The sequence below is a fragment of the Corapipo altera genome, unplaced genomic scaffold (genome assembly GCF_003945725.1).
Source record: "Corapipo altera isolate COAL_440 unplaced genomic scaffold, ASM394572v1 56, whole genome shotgun sequence".
In the NCBI taxonomy this organism is placed as follows: Eukaryota; Metazoa; Chordata; class Aves; order Passeriformes; family Pipridae; genus Corapipo; species Corapipo altera.
The window spans coordinates 2,190,219-2,207,117 of record NW_020884896.1 but is presented as its reverse complement, the minus strand read 5'-3'; the positions used below and the strand labels follow the sequence as shown (position 1 = coordinate 2,207,117).

Here is a 16,899-nt window from a genome sequence, read left to right as displayed (position 1 = left end):
CCCCCCGCTCCGGGCGCTCCCTCCTCCCCGCCGGCTGCCGCGGCCGGTCCCGGGGCGGGCGGGACGGGCGCGCAGGCGCTGCTCCCCGGCCGAGCCACGCAGCGCCCTCCGGGCGGCGGCGGCCGGAGCCCCGCGCCGGGGGAGCTCCCGAGGGGAGCGGGGGGAGTGGGGCGGCGGCGCTGCCGGGCGAGGTGAGAGCAGGAGCGGAGCCCAGCCCGCCTCCCGGGCCCCGCTGCGGCCCCGCCACCGCTTCTTCAAAATAACTTCAGCTTCTGCCCTGGAAGAGGGAAAGTTAAACTCATTTTCTCCAGCCCGCAAATGCAAATGATAAACACTGGACTAAGTTACCCAAATCCTGTGAACATACATGTGTTTTCCTCGAACCGGGACCAACTAGCCAGAGAACGGCTAAGCACGAGTGAAAGCTGTCTCCACGGTTCAGGGCATCTGCTTTTTGCTCCTCTGTTCTAAGAAATGCGCCATATTATTACCAAGTAATTATTCAGAAAACTCAAGTGGCCTTCATTTTTCAATTGCACTATTTCTGGAAAATTTCTTCTTCGCTGCTTTTAACAATAATGACAAAAACCTAAGGAGGCATTTTCTATATCATCTGCAATGCCACCACTTTACCTGTGACTATGTTAGGTATTTGCTTTTCCATTCTACATTTTCAGATAAATACTCACTTTGCATTGGCCCTCCAATGCACTCTCCCTTTCATCCTTCGCTAAGTGCTGCAACAGGAGAAGGCTTTAATAATTTTGGCCTGTTCCTGCCATCCATTCTTACCTCTGGAATATTTACCATCCAAGAGATCTCCATGTGCATCAAATCAATTAGCAGTCTGAGTCAGATGCATTAAAAACTGTTACCATTAAAGTTACAGTGCAATGATGAATACATGATAAACTAGACACAGAGTAATTCAACAGGACATACATAATTTTTGCTGCTAAAATATTTATCTTGTATAAGCTTCTTTCTTCACAACGCGAACAGAAGTTTATAAAGATAAAAATCTTTTGAAGCAGCATAGAATCACAGATTATGCTGAGCTGGAAGGGACCCACAAGGATCATCAAGTCCAACTCCTGGCCCTGCACAGAACACTCCAAGAATCCCACCATGTGCCCGAGATCGTTGTCCAAACACTTCTCGAACTCCGTCAGGCTTGGTGCTGTGACCACTTCCCTGGGGAGCCTAGACAGTTTCCCCTCAAGGCCTTTCACCATCTTTGTTGCCCTCCCTTGGACACTCTCTAATAGTTTAATATCTTTCTGATATTGTGGTGCCCAAAACTGCCCCCTGCACTCAAGGTGAGGCTGCCCCAGTGCAGAGCAGAGCAGAGCAGGACAATCACCTCCCTTGACCAGCTGGTGATGCTGTGCCTAATGCATCCCAGGATACAGTAACAGTTTAACAAAGAGTTGTGTTTTGATGGTTTTGGCCTTCTCTTGTTAACTGTTGTTTGCATTATTATACCATAAAGCACACATTAATGAGCCAAAGGCTAAACGACATAGAACTCTAAACTAAACATGAAGCAGAGAAATAGATAACATAGACTATATACATCTCATGGGAATATTTTAATTAGTCACATTCTGTCAGTTTACCAGAAGTTGACATTTTTCAGAATGAGTGTGAGAGTGGCCCTGCTCGAATGTAGGCTAAGTATGATACAGCATTATTAAACTTACATACATGCATTTAAAACAAGCAACTGCTAATGCTTTCCTGGCTGTTTCAAAATGACTGCATCTGGTAAGACTTGTTTTAAAAATAAACTGGTTTCTGAGTGGGATTTCAAATCATACTTTAAGTGTCTCACTTGAAAAAAAAGAAACCAACATTTTCTAAACAAATTAGTCAGCTAGGCTCACGTTTACACAGTAATGGATGCACAGTGTTCGATTCAAGCACATCAAAAACTCAGTTATATCATTTATTATACTGTGTAGCCCACACAGTAGTAATCACATAGCAGTTGTGATTATTGCAGTACTTGCAAACATACACAACTGGTACACGTTCCTACAAACCATACTGAAGTTCTTTTAAGGGCAACCAGTCCCATGCCAGGTGACAGTGTAGATGACAAATTCTTGCCTCATCTCTCCACTCAGTCCTGCTGGTACTAAGTGTATTTATGAGATGCTGACTGAAGGTGATGAAACTTGAGGCTTTCAGCACCTTTCAAGACCACAACATAAAGAGCAAACAAGAAGCAGCAAAGAAGCTCTCATTTCATTATCAGAGGAAACTAGATCCTTAAATACTTACTCCCACTTTATATCATAAGGAAGAAAATTATTTTAATAAATGCTTATGAATTAATTATAATTTCAAAGGTAGTTAACTCCTAGCATTTCATACAACAGGTTTATTTAAAAATACAGGTCCATATAAGTGATATGAGAATTTTGATCCACTTATAGCAGTTAAAAGGTAACAGAGGAGTCAAACAAGGCAGTCATTTTCATATTATGAAAGAAACAGAATCAAGAAAATGAACTTAGCTCATAAGAGTAAATATATATCATGTATTGGTGACAGGAAACATGGTATGACAGAGAGGGTGATTACAGCCCTCAAATGAGTGATAAAAATACAGCTGCTCTCATTTTTTTGTGTTTCTCAAACTTTTGACTTTCTCATCAACTGACTTATACTCAGCAGTTCCAAGAGTGTCCTCTAACACAGTGCTTACTTTTTTTTTAAAACAAGTCCTTTTTTACGTATATGAATTTGTCTAACAAATAGAAAATAAAGACTGCTTTCTAAGCATTATCAACATTGAGGAGTAGTTTCTTGAAATCCCTAAAGAACTACTGGATCATCCTCATTAACGTGAGTAATTATGTACATGTGTGACAGAGTAATTATTTACATTTAATAAGAATTAAATGTATCTTTTTAAAGGAACAGCCAGGACACACAAGAATATGTGAACTCCAAGCATTTCATTAAAGCAGTTCCAACATTTTTGAAAAATACCAATGTTTGACATCAGTTCCCAAGTAAATTCCAGAGAGAAAATAAACACTGGTCAATATTCAAATTCTCAGTAACATTTGAAATGAGTGAATAATTCTAATTCTGCAAGTAGATCTACATTAGTACAATGCTACATCCCTACAGAGCTACACTGGAGTCTGTTTCTAGGCAAGTCTCCAACTACCCTCCAGTTATCCTAAGAGTTACTTGTATTTTGTAGATGAAGAATTATGGGGACACATCTGAACTAGGAAATTAATGGAAAACAAATCCCTGCTTCTCTTAATAGAAATTATGTAGCAATCTGAATGATATTTAGAGGGAACTGAGCCTCTAGACATTTGATGAAAATGCCATTCTACAACTTTTAAAAACTTGAAAACTTCACCAAATTGTTTAGGTTGGAAGTCATCTCCTGAGATCATCTAATTCAACCTGTCTGCTCAAGCAGGGTCAGCTAAAGCAGGTTGTCTAGGACTGTATCCAGTGGGTTTTGATTATCTTCACAGATGGGGTTGTACCCATTCTCTGAGTAATCTGTTCCCATTTTGATCACTTTCACAGTAAAAAAAAAAAAAAGTTTTCTTTTTATCAGATGGAATTTCATGTGTTTCAGTTTGTGCCCATTACCTTTTGTCCTGTCACTGGACACCTCTGAGAGCAGTTTGACTTTCTTATCTACATTCCCTTCCACTGAGTATTTATACATGCTGATAAGATCCCCTTGAGCCTTTTTCTTCCCAGCTGAGCAGTCCCCAAACTCTCAGCCTCTCCTCAAATGAGCAATGTTCCAGTCCCTTAACCATCTTTATGGCCCTTGGGCTGGACTCACTTCACATTTTTCTTGTTCTGAGAAGCCCAAAACTGGCCATAGCACTCCATGTGTCAACTCGTCAGTGCTGAACAGAGAGGAAAATCAACCTCCCGCGAACTGCAGGCAACTTACTTGAATTTACTGCATAGTTACTCAGGTGTGAAGAAGAGATGACATATAACCACTTTGGGACCTCTTATTTCCAATGAAATTCCCAATCAAGTAGAACATTATCTAGAATAGAACCATACACTAATTGGCATCTTGTCCAGTGGCTCTGCTCAAATCAGGTCTAACATTAAGGTTAATTCAGATTGCTCAGGGCTTCACTCAAAGAAAGTCTGTATATATCCAAGGATGCCAATTCTACAGCCTCTCTGGGCAACCTGTCTCAACCCTTGGCAATCCTCATTGTGGGTTTATTTCTTTAGGTCCATTTCTTTGCTCTTTTTAGGCAAAGAGTAGTTACATTGTGTATCACATAAACAATGTTACTATGCTCAGTGTGAAGACTGCCTTTTACTTGATAGGAAACGATAGGAATTAGGCTATTCTTATCCCCATTACTTACTCGTGAAAATTATCAGCAAAGAGGTTTTGCATTTCTACCATGAGGGTTTTTCTTCATCCCTACTGAGCTCTCTGTAAGATGCCATATATTAGCACATAATAGCACTTCTGGGATATATATAGCATTTCTTTATGCTTACTCTTCTTTTATAGCCTAAAGTAAAGTAGAAAAGCAGGTTGCAAAATGTCAACATCTGTATTATTAGGCCATTGGCAAATACATAAACAAGACAAATTCTTTCGAGATACACTTCAAGAGTAAGGTAAAATTGTGTCACAAAATGTTCCAACTTTGTTGAACTAATTTCAAGCAAATTTTAAAAAGAGAAATCGTAAAGTTCCTGCAGATTTCACAATAATTGGCTGCTAGTAAAGAAGAAACAATCAAATAAGTTACTCTAGTAAGGGAAAGATGAGCAGATCTGTATTGTCAAATATTTCCTTGGCACACTAAAATACTGGTCGACCATGGCACATGCTGTCTCTTCCCAGCTAGGGAAAGAAAAAAAACAAGTGAGAAACAAGGTCATAGCAGTGGGAGAGGGAGACTGCCACTGCAAGGAAAAAAAATCATAACTTTGAAATAAAATTGCCTAGAAATTGTCACAAGCACGAAGAAGACAATTTAACTTTAGACACTTGTATGTAGAGGTTGAAGTGAAAAAATATCTGGTTTAGAACATATTATTAGGTGACCATTAAAACATACTGAGTGAAGATCTTGTGACTAGCTTGACATACCTCCCTGCAAATAACAAATTTAAGAACTATAGTTACAATCCTCAGCAGTATTGCAAATTTAAAAACACCAACCTATTACAGCAGAATTCAAACTACTCAGCTGAAAGCAGCTGTAGATTTAAGTGCAATGACCATACTTTTAAAAAGTATTTTCCTAGTGTTTCTTTAATTATTTTGTCATTATTCTGTATGTTTCTTTTGAAGAATAGTCTTAATAGGCAGGATTACATGCATCAGACACAAACATTTCCAGAAGCTTCCCAAAGAAAGTGAGACAAACTTCTAACTTCTAAAATATTAAGTGACCAGTTGTCTATTCAGTTACTCTAGTATCCAACTGTGTGAACTGTGATAAGCTGTTGCTTTCTGGTTTGGCTTTTTTTTAAAGCATAGTACAGATACAGTATAGGCTGCCATGTAGCCAAGCTGATTGTTCATGGGTCATGAGAATGACCTCACTGCCATCACTTTGTCTTTAAAGGCAAAAATCTCTATTATGGTATAGAGGCTTGTACTGTGCTACAACAATTTATATTTTTTTCTTTTCTTCATAGGGAATTGATTTTTGGTGATCAGGTAAAGAGGGGTTTGCTTTTGAACCATCAGAGATTGCTCACAGGGAGTGACAACAGCAGGAGGCTTACCAGATGTGAAATCAAGATGCTTCTGTGCCTCCATTTGCCCATGTGCTTGGTTAAAAAAACAGTGATCTGCAATGGAGTTCTGGAGGAACTCTGGGCAATTAAATACTGGTGGTATCCTCAACGTGTCTTGGTTTTGCTGCATGGCACACTAACTTCCATGCACTTTGGTCTGCTGTGTTACACCTCCTTTAGCTTTTTATAGGGTATTGAAAAAAGTGGTTTGTGGTTCGTGGTATGTTCTGTAGGCTGCAATGGAGGAGGCATTATTTCAGAGTTGCCTGTGATTGTGGGGAACCACAGGGAATGACCAAAGTAGTCTTTTACAGTCCTATGTTTTATATAAATTTCTAGCAATTCTGTATAAATAGAGCAAGTAATGGTCACGTATTTTGGTAACATCTTAAAGAAGCGGCATCATTTGAAACAATTGACTTGGTTCTTAATCAGCTGTTCTCCATCCATCAAAAACATCTGCACTTTCAGAATTACTTTTCTGGTCCCTGGCCAAAAAAGTTTTGGTCTCTCACTTCTGCTGCAGTTTGTTAGACTGTCTCTGAATTCACAGAAATCATACCAGTGTTGCCATTTCTATTACTGTATAATCTCTAATACTTCTTAAATACTTTACCTATTGCTATCTGATTATATGTTTCTGCTAGTTCAGTTCAGTTCAGTTCCCTTTTACTCTGCTCTCTGCAATAGTATCACCTCTTATTCTGTGGCTTTTACAGAGAAAATCTTCTCTGGAATTAATGCTACTTCAAGTCTCCCTGCTACTACACAATGGAAAAAATAATCCAGTCAGTGACAAGTGGAGCCACATTATCAGAAAAACTCCAGTGGGGTAACATGCCCAGGCCAGCCTGAATATAGCTGTTATCTGCATGGGCAAGACTATGTCTCCTCCATAGATTTCTAGGATCTGAAGGTCATAGTGTAAACACTTTGCCAATTCTATATAGTTATCCTTCCAGGCAAAAAGTATCTCTGTACCAGTATGAACATAGGTTTAGAGTTTTTTAATTGAGTCTCAATGAAGCCTATGCTTTTCCACAAGACATACTACTGGCTACTTGCTACAATTCTATCACTCTTGTTTTAAAATCCTTGTTTCTGTCAGTAATATATAGCCTCTCCCATTCTATATTGCATTTTATACATATATAAGAAATCTATTATGTATTTTTCCACTCTTTTTTCCCCTGAAATCATCAAAGCCCCTTACATCAACATATACAGCACAGCTAAACAATAACCTAACGTGTTCAAATAGTTTTATGAATGTCATCTTTCAATTTCCTTGAAATTGAAAGACAAATAAAAACAATGAAAACAAACTGTAAGAACCCTCCAAATGACTCCTGCTAAAATTGTTACTAACAGATTTTGTTTCTTACAGTTGAAAACTGGCAGGAATGCAAATCAAATTGTATCACACATGTCAAACAGCTTCACAATTATGCAATCAACTTGCACTGCAAATTAAAAACAAGACTTGCTACTAGATCTTAAGTCAAAACAAATTTAAAACTTCAATAAGCTCTGCAAAAGCAATCCTCAACAAATCTACTCATGCCTGTTATGACGGCAGAACCAGCAAACAAAGAGGCTTGAAAGGAAATAGAAAAGTAGCAACCAAATTGCCTCATCTTTTACATAACAAATTAATGACATTCACAACATCTTAGGGAGTTAACTACTCTACTTCAATCGATTTTCAACAGAAGTTCTGTTTCCAGCTCTCTCAAGAATAAAACCTTTAACTTAATAACACAATGTTGGATGGACTCCATTTCATTTACGCCGCACGGGAAGACTCATTCATGGGAACCGTCAGTTTGTCAGCCCATTAAAACAGTAGCTTCATTGGACAAAACTTGTGAATTTAGTTTTTAACTTGTAAAATAGACAATGTTTCTTCTGGATAAACTGAGAGAAAACAGGGTGCAGACCAAGATACCAAGCTTCACATCCTCCTCACATCTTTTTTGACAGCAATTTAGTGTATATCTAAAGGTCTGTGCCGCAACGTGTTCCATGTGATCCAATCCATCCAATCATATGACCGTAGTCATTGTGGAATTTGGCCTACTGAGTTAGATAAAAATCATTCCATAAGAATAAGGAAAAATAGAATTTTTTTAATATATTTTTGATATTTGTAACAGTTCACATTAACAAATGAGAGTCACTCCAAATAACATTTCACTGAAAGCATTACCTTGAAATACTAATCATTTTTATCCACCATACTAATGGAAAAAGAATAAGCAAACCTGATACTTTTAGTTGATTCTTCACATGAATAATATGCTATTTTTGGGGAGAGAGAAACTCAGGATTCTAGCCAGAAGCTATTCTCAAGTGAGCAATCACTGCTCAGCCCATAACTTTGCTTATATGCCAGTACTGCAGTGCCACTACCTTAGGAAGTTGACAGTGTTGGTTTTCCCAACCGTAGTCCCATGACTTCAGTAAATCAGAAAACTGCATAAATGGTGCCTGTGTCTGCTGTTATTATCACTGAGTTTTCTGAAGAAAAGATGTATAAAACAATTCTCAAGTATGAAAAATAAGTTTGAGGGGTTTTTTTGCAATTACAAAGCCATGGCCTTCAGACTCTGCCTGCATGTAAACAGCGTATTCTCAGTTTATGTGCATTTAATCGGACTGAGCACAAAATCAACCAAAAAATGTGAGACTGTGTTTACCATCCCTGCATCTTGAGCTTCCTTTTGTAATGCTGAGAAGTCTGGGTTCAGCACGGTGCTAGTGAGATCACATGGCTTTTAGCTGAGTAGGCTATGGCAGTTTGGACTCCCTGTTTTTAGGCACTGGACAGAGAAGTATAAAATCAGCATCATTCTTTACTGTTTTTCTTTACTATTCTTTACTAGGTTGAGGGAGTTGGGGTTGTTTAGCCTTGAGAAGAGAAGGCTCATGGGAGACCTCATCACTCTCTACAACTACCTGAGAGGAGGTTGTAGGCAGGTGGGGGTTGGTCTCTTCTCCCAGGCAACCAGCAGCAGGACAAGAGAGCATGACCTTAAGCTGCGTCAGGGGAGGTTTAGGTTAGACGTTAGAAGGAAATTCTTTACAGAGAGGGAATCAGCCATTGGAATGGGCTGCCCAGGGAAGTGGTGGATTCTCCGTCCCTGCAGGTTTTCAAGATGAGGCTGGACGTGGCACTTAGTGCCATGGTCTAGCAACTGTGGTGGTAGTGGATCAAGGGTTGGACTTGATGATCTCAGAGGTCCTTTCCAACCCGTCTGATTCTATGATTCATACCTCACTGCTATTTCTAATCTGCATTGCGAGAGTTTCAAATCCTATAGTCACTGTCAAACACTAAGAGATTCCATGAGATTTATCAGATATAACACCTCAGCTTCAGTTAGCCAGCTGCCTTTTCTTTTCACTGTATCAACACACTTAAAAAAACCCCCCAAACCAACACTAAACCCTTTTTACTTTCAAAATTTTTCACATTTTGTAATGAACTGAGCTCCCTGTTAAAAACATTTCAAGAATGTTTTCCTAAAGTAAATTATAAACTATGCTAAAGGTACACCATTTCTGACCTTTCTAAATTGCAATAATCTGTATGCATTTTACTGAGTTTTTTTAGATGTGACTATTTTCTTCAGTACTGTATTAAGTATAGGTTCTAGAGGATTAAAGCTAGAGGGTTTCACCTATCAATTTACATGGCAAATCTCACTCAATTCCCTAATCTAATACCCCTGGTAGACTTTAAAGAATAAAAGGCATAATACTCTTAAAATTATTTCTCTTTATCACAAATGCATAGATGGAAATATGAAATTTTGACATGGTATTTGGCTTATGAGAACTTGTTGATACATGTAACACATAGTCTGCTCCTATCATCATCATGCTGTCTATTTAACAATTCACATTTAAATACAAGACCTCAGTTGCCACAGATCAGTAGGAATAAAATTAAGGAGATTTAAATGTTTCCTGCTGAGAAGCCTGGAATGCTGTCTAGTGTTTTATCCCATGTCTTTTAAACTTGTCAGAAACACTGGTGCCATCCAAACCCTCCATCAGTCAGGAGCTAAAATATGTATTTGGGGGCTATGTCTTCCATTAAGCAGCAACTTAACAAAATCATGAGAGAAACCACTATAACAAAATACATCAAAAAAAAATACCTTCAAACATATACTGCCAACTTACAGTTTTATCTGATATATTTAACATGTATTGTACAATTTTCTTCATTGCATCTGTTGGTCTCCGCATTTGTACCAGTGAAGCAATACCCCCTCCCCTCCTTTTTCTTTATATATTGGTGAACAGTGTAAAAAATTCAAGAACAGATGAAAACTCTTAAGTTGAGGTACTGAAACAGCTTCCTAATAATCTATTTTATGTTAGTATACTTCAGTCAATAAGGACAAACTAATTAATTTCAGTAGAGAGACTCAATAATATTCCTGAGAAGTAAAATTTTTGGTACAATTAACATGGTGCTAACAAAATCACATAACAAAGGCTGTTATAAAGAAGAGAAACAGAAAGTATGCTGCTTTGCTGTAGATAGATTACACCCAGTAATGAATGATAGAAGAAAAAGTAGCTCCATAGTTTGTCTAGGGTCTAGGAAGACCTGTCTTGATCTTTAGAAATGCAATTTTTACTTAGTGAGTACTAAGTCAATATTACTAATTTTAGAGCAAACATCTTCACTATGTACATGACCTTTCAATGATATTATTGTCCAAACTACTGTCACTGATGTAAACAGGAGCCAATTTAAATGGCACTTAGTGCCCAAAGAACAATAAACTTGTAACTACTTACAAGAATACTGTAAGTAATTTATTTAGCATAGACCAAAGTGCTGAAGATTCCTACTTCTTTGATAAGTGTCTCTTCTTCAAAGCCACAGAACACAGTAACTTTAGTCAGACAAGATGCAAATATTGACCATGAAAAGTGAAAGGTACCTGCTACTGCACCACGATATTTTCCCCTCTGTTTATGATTTTATCATACAAAGGGTTTGAACAGTCACTAAGATGATTAAGGGATTGGAGCATCTATGATATGAGAACAGGCTGAAAGAACTGAGGTTTCTTAGGGCCTTGCTCAGTGGAGCTCTTAGCAATGTGTATAAATACCTGACAGTGGAAGCAAATAAGACAGAGCAAGAGACTTCTTAATACTGTCCAGTAACAGGACAAGAAGCAGTGCACACAAACTGAAACATGGGAAATTCCATTTAAACATAAGGAAAAAAAAATCTACTGTGAGGGTGAAAAAATGCTAGCATTATTTGCTTGGTGAGGCTGCAGAGCCTCCATCCTTCACAGCTGGTCTAGTTGACCCTGCTTTGAACAGAGGGGCTGGAATAGACAAACAGGCAATAAGAGGTGGACTGAAAACTGACTCAAGTGCCAGAAAGTTTATGATCAGCAACAAACAGTCCAGCTGGAGGTCAGTCACTACTGGAGTACCTCTTGAGTTGAGAATGGGGCCAGTACTGCGTAACATCATCATTAATGACCTGGTGATGGCACAGAGTGCACACTCAGCAATTTTTCAGATGATGCAACACTCTGCCCAAGTTCATGTTGAGGACTGACAGGCTCAAAAGCAGATGATGCCGGGATTCTGTGACATACTACCCAGAATTACTGAATAGGTCTGGAATATGGTCACTACCTGCTGTTCTAGGCTATGTATGAACAGCAAGTGTTAGTCATTCCTGTTGAGTCTGAACAGTATCAGGTGTATGCAATGGTGAATTCTGGGGTCTTGTCTCACAGCCATGACAATGGCCCCTCCTGAGTGAGCAGCATGGTTACTAGGGACACCCCCAAGCACACACTCGCTCTGTCACATCCTTGTCTACATTATCCTATGGGATCCACTGTGGTGAGCACCATAATGTAAACTAAACAAAAGCTACTGGGTTTTCCTAAAAATCATTACAGATTGATATCATATTACACTCTAGCTTTGTGTCCATTCCCATTTGTTTCATGACATGTCTAAAAAATTTAAATTATGAAGAAGCTATTGTTAAATAATTTAAGGACAGACTTACCATTATAACTTCCTGGAATAGTGCATAACAGTAAAATACACAGTCCTGTTAAACTCAGTTAATAGCTGCTTTGTATGTCCCAACTACCCTCTTCTTTCCCTTCATTCAAGTTTTTCTATTTCTTGTTTCCTTTCTGCATTCCTCTGCTTCTTTGGTGTGTTACATTTCCTAGAGGCACCAGATTTTAACTCAAAACCTGATGAACAAATTCTGTTAGCTTCAAGAAAAATAATTTTGTTTTCAGAATAGTACAGCTTTGGGGTAGAGGTGTTACTCCATGTTATTTATGTAACAGATAAATCCTTCATGAAGAGGAAATCTCAACAATCTCAAACTGCAGGAAATGTCCTTCCAAGGTATAACACTCTACTCAATCAAATAAGTTTCATATTCTGTTTACCACTTGGCTTTTGAACACTTTAGTCCAATCGTCATAGAGGAGAATGTCATTTCAGGAGTGGGTAACTCATGGAGGAAACAGGTTCTCTGTTAGAGGTCATTCAGGATGAGAGGTAGACAGATTTAGGGTCTGGGCTATGTATTACCACTATCCAGCCCCAGGGAAATCTGGGCAAAACTGTACTGACTCAAGCTTTAATTATATCTAATTTTTGCTTTTCTGAAAGCACCATGGAAATCATACAACTTGGGGATTCTGGTGCAACTGTCAATTAGTATTCCCCAGCAAAAGAGCTTTGTTAAGCAGCCACAGAGGCGTGCTGCTTTCTGGCCTTCTGTGCGTAAGGAGAGAATCTGTGTATTTTGGGGCAGGGAGGGCCAAGGGATGACAGAGGATGGAAAATGCTTGTCTCTACAGGACAACAAATTGGAAGAAAATCTAAAGGCTGAGTGCAAGATTTAGTAAAGAAGACAAAAGCTGATCAAAATAAAAAATTCTTTTTTGAAAGGAAAAGGAGATCTACTCTTTAATCTAGCTAACCCCATTAATAATGGAAGTGAACACATATATCAGCATAACCTCGTCACACAAGGGTCCAGGGCAAGCTGGGTCCCATTTACTGAAACACCCAACACTATTTTTATTGGTATTTAACAAAGCTGGTTAGATTACACTTACTGTAAATATATCAATACAGCTAATACACCTTCAGCTGCAGTGCAAACGTACCCTTTGAGAGTCCATCTGGTCTAAAAAGTCTGTGTGAAGAAAAGCATGCATTACTGAGCCTGTTTTACATAAAGAGTAAAATATTTCTAACTGTTTCCTAATAAATTTCTGATGTCAGCCACACAGGAAGACATGACTGCCTAAGAATTAAACCTCCAACTCTTAAATTCCAATACAATGTGTTAATCACAACATTCCTCTTCATTTGAAAGATCATTTGACATGCATTTAAGCCAGACACCTAATCTCCGAGGTGAGAGATTTTATTTTAAAAAAAAAATAGCCATAGTGAACACTTAACCTACATTTTGCCTCATGTTGCTATTGATACTAGCTACTGAAAATAATCAAGATATCTGCAGTTAGTTTTAGAACAGGACTGGTAACAAATTAAAAGTCAAGTCTCAAATTTTCAGCATATGTTGGTAAGTATAACATTTTGCAAGCTAAAATATTTGAAGATAAAAAGCTGAATTCTTCAGAATTTCATACCTTATATAGTATGTGTCTGTGTATTTATAGATACATAATTTTATACACTTGCGACTGAAACAGAATATTGTGTTTTAATTGCATTTTTGCATTCGCTTTTAAGCAACAGCAAATGACTGCTTAAGATGACAAAGAATCGGACCCATCAACTCATCTTTCTTTTTCATATTAAAAACATCTCATGACTTTGAATACTGCTGTTTACAGAGCCTAATCCAACACTACACTGCCATGACTTTCTGAAACAAGTAATTTTTATGTCTCTATGATGTAATTAAATGTCCTTTTACCTCTGCTGTGATGAAGAGATTGTTGGTTAATACACATCTAGTACTGATAGAGTGTTTTACAGCTATACATTACTTATTAAAAAGGAAATAAAAATGCCCAGTTATGCTCATTTACAAAGCAGCAGTTAATATTAACAGTCACTGAAACAAAAACACAAAATGTGCTGGAAGCCTGTGGACAATATTAAGAACTGAAGCAGTCTTCTGGTCTACTGGCCTGTTACACATCTCAGTCCTGAAGCCACAAAGACTGCATGATAATTCCAAGGGTGTTTTGTTACCTTATGTTGTGATAACCACTGCACAGGCAGAAACTGCTCATATGACATTTCCAAATTTCACACATCCCAAGCCCAGGATGGTTAGATACTATAAGTACCTTCTACTCTGTCTAAAGTACTTCCATACTTCATAAGCCCTCAAGCACACACTTCACAGTGGAGACAGTGGCTCACTTCACTAATGACATGCGAGCAGACATGAGGAAAGACTTAAGTTTTCACACAATATTCAAACATTGTTACGGAGAGAAAACTACTCATGAGGAATGCTGAACTGCTTACATCTTGATAGACTCTATGTCAATGAAAATAACAGCAACTTCTTTTCTCTCTATTCCCAAAACAGCACTGCAAGTAAACCTGCAAAACTCTCAGCAGATTCCAGTAAAAATTTCAGATTCACTAGAGACTAATGCCAAGTATGATCTTTCAGATCTTATTTCTCTAAAAAAGGAATGCATTATGTTAGACAGGAGTAGGCAGAAACATAAGACATTTAGGCAAAACATCCAAAAAGCTCCTGCAGAAGAAAACTGATACTCTAGTTTGAGAAAGTTCAGCATTATGTAATGCACACAACTGTATAAGTAGTCTGTTTTCTGCAGTAAAAGGAATGAAATAGACCTAAGTACAAATTTGTGTCCAAGAAAAACATAAATTCTTATTTTTCAATTCTTTCAAGTCTTGAGTAACTTCAGTGGGACACATAAATATGTACCTTGAATATCATTTGTGTGTGGATTTCCTTCCCAGTCTTAGAAATACTTATCATCTCCTCCACCACAAGACCTATGACATGCGTTCAAAAGCACCAAGGTTATCTACAAAATAAATACTGTGTTCTTTCTTCCTGAAAAATACTTTGTTATTCAGATTCTCTCTATAGCTTTTTATAGCTTAAGTCTCAAATGTTTCCTAGATCATCCTGCTAAATAACTGTATTGGGCCTGGCTAGGACAGAGTTAGCTTTCTTCACAGCAGCTCACAATGTGCTGTCTTGTAGGTATCTGACCCAAACAATGCTGATAGCACACTGACGTTCTAGATATTGCTGAGCAGTGTTTGCACAGCATCAAGGCCTTCTCTCATTCTTACTACCCACCACAATGAAGACTGGGGGGTGTGCAATAGGCTGGGAGAGGACACAACCAAAGAGAACTAATCTGAACTAATCAAAGAGAGACTCCATGCCATAGAACATCATAGTCAGCCATAATAAGGGAGAAAAGGGGGTTTAGGGAAGTCAGCTACCTTTTGTTTGGCAACTGGCTGTGCATCGGTCTGCCTTTGGGAAGTGGAAAGTGATTGCCTTTGCCTCACTTGTTTTGTTTCTTTTTCTTTCTCTCATCTTTCATTTATCCTTCGCTTTATAAACTTTTGAATTTTTTTTATCTTAACCCCCCAAGTTTTCTTACTTTTACTCTTCCCTCATTCCATAGGGGATTGGGGGTGAGTGAGTGAGCAGCTTGTGGTGCTTAGCTGCCTATTGGGCTTAACTCACAGAAATAACATAACCAACAAAATTAGTAATTTCCCACCTTTCTGTTGTGCTGTCCAGAAATGTATGAGTAGGTATTGAGGGTTTATGCACACTTGTGACATGACTAAGCCTGTACTTGTTTTACAACCAGGTGTATGCTGTCCCATTTCTCCATGGCCAGATGCAGATGCGCATTGTATGACATGACCAACATCTCCGAGTGATGGAAAGAATGCAGGAGTGGGCTGGGTGTCAGATGAAGTATTTACCCAGGCAATATCCAACTCAGTCTCTAGTTTGCCTATGGGTCAATCAGCATAAACAGAATAATTTTGGTTAAAACTATATATTGATTATATGTTGTCAACACGAATGCTTTCAATGCACTTGCCCCAAAATAAACCCAAAAATTGTACCAAAACATGGCTATGTACTGCACATGCTTCTTTCCCTGCGGAGAGTATGTATATGAAAAGCAAGTTACAGATATTAGGCACATTGTTTACTGCACTGCTGGAAGATGTTTCATTTATATGGCAATAAATACATCGTAAGGAGCCACAGAGATTAACGGCATGATCTCTTAACAAACAGTTATTTATATCAAGTTATTGAATATTTTTTTAGACTGGGAATATACTAGATACAAATGCTAGTAATTTTGGGTGTCATTTCACTGATACTTGTTACTTTTACTGCATTCATAGTAAGGCACCATTTGTATTACTGAATATTCTTAATGTCCTCTCACTGAGTACTAAAATGCTGTATTACACAAAAAATAAAAACCTCACCTAGCAGTAGATTTTCATATATAAATTTCATGGGTAAAATAGAAATCAAAACATCCAGGCTATATAAGTCAGAAGTCATTGCAAGCAATTTTCCCTATTGATTTTAAGGGGATTTGAACCTGTGGCTTTGGACTCTTAAAATAAACACTGCCTCACTGTCACATATAAAAAATACTATGAATACTGAAGAACTGCAGAACTAGTATAATCTACTTCTTAGAGCAAACTGAGAATCTCCTAAAGGGGCTTAAAGATTACTGTACATCTAAAGCAAAGCTCTGTCTTGCATACCACTGAAATATAGTACAAAAATGGCTTAAAGCATGTAGTTATTAACAAGTATGTTTATCAATCATAACAAAATATTTATTTTCTATCAGTGGTATGAAAAAAATCTGCCATAATGAAGAGAAGCCTGAAAGATAGGAATCCTGGCTTCTTAAGATTCCTAAGCATCTGTTAGTTCTATTTAAACAACAAACACCCTTGTGTTACTTTGGGGAAGCTGAGCATACAGTTCCACAAAGTATTTATTTTCTCTAACATTATTATTTGAAAAATAAATATGAGACATTCACTCAAATC

General features: G+C 38.0%; 1 protein-coding gene across 2 annotated transcripts in view; it reads right to left on the bottom strand.

The window, feature by feature from the left end:
* PCGF5 (polycomb group ring finger 5) overlaps positions 1-16,899 on the bottom strand; it is a 65,917-nt gene that overhangs the window by 36,767 nt on the left and 12,251 nt on the right. The gene's annotated exons all lie outside the window — the stretch shown is intronic.